Source organism: Poecilia latipinna, unplaced genomic scaffold (assembly GCF_001443285.1).
Source record: "Poecilia latipinna isolate Pla-1442-1.1 unplaced genomic scaffold, P_latipinna-1.0 Scaffold190, whole genome shotgun sequence".
NCBI classification, from domain to species: Eukaryota; Metazoa; Chordata; class Actinopteri; order Cyprinodontiformes; family Poeciliidae; genus Poecilia; species Poecilia latipinna.
Window position 1 is genome coordinate 152,551 of NW_015112806.1, and position 756 is coordinate 153,306.

Below are 756 nucleotides of genomic sequence, written 5' to 3' on the forward strand. Positions count from 1 at the left end.
TTCACTCGTGTTCTCTAACAAACCTCTGAGAGCGTCACAGAGCAGCTGTATTTATACTGGCATCGGATTGCAAACAGGTGTTTTTTATTTACTTATTAGGTGAAGTCTGAAGGCTGTTGGTCGCACAGGATTTTATTTAGGGGCATCACAATAAAAGGGGGCTGAATACAAACGCGCACGTCACTTTTCAGACAATAAGAAAATGTTTTTATTTTTTTATTTTTTAAAAGGAATGAATACTTTAACAAGGTATTGTAAGTGAATTTTATGAAATCAAAAGTATTTATTCTGTGCTTGCTGAAAAGATTTGGATAAAGGTAAATCAAAACGGAGTCTCTGGTCCGACATCACAACAGTTTTAACCGCCAGAGTAAACACTTTACCTACAGACAAAGCTATTGTAAATATAGCGGCTACATTAAATTATGTATCACAGCTGAGTGACAAGCAGGCCCTAAAGATGCAACACTTTGGTGGTAGGGTTCATTTTGGAGTTCAGCGGCTCCAGTTTATAGCCATAAACTCTTGGCTGGCATTGACCCCATGTGTCTGGTAATTGGGATCAGATGAGTGGCAGCAAAAGCGAGGCGACCAGGCTTCTCCAAGACCTGCGCTAACCTGGAAGCATTTATTTTATGGAAAAGATGTTTAGTTAAAGTGCAGCACTGCAGCCTGCAGCCCAGCCCCTCTAATGACCCTCCAAGTCTTCTGCCCCGCCCGCCCCCACCCCTCCCCCCCCCCCCCGCCCCCCCCCCC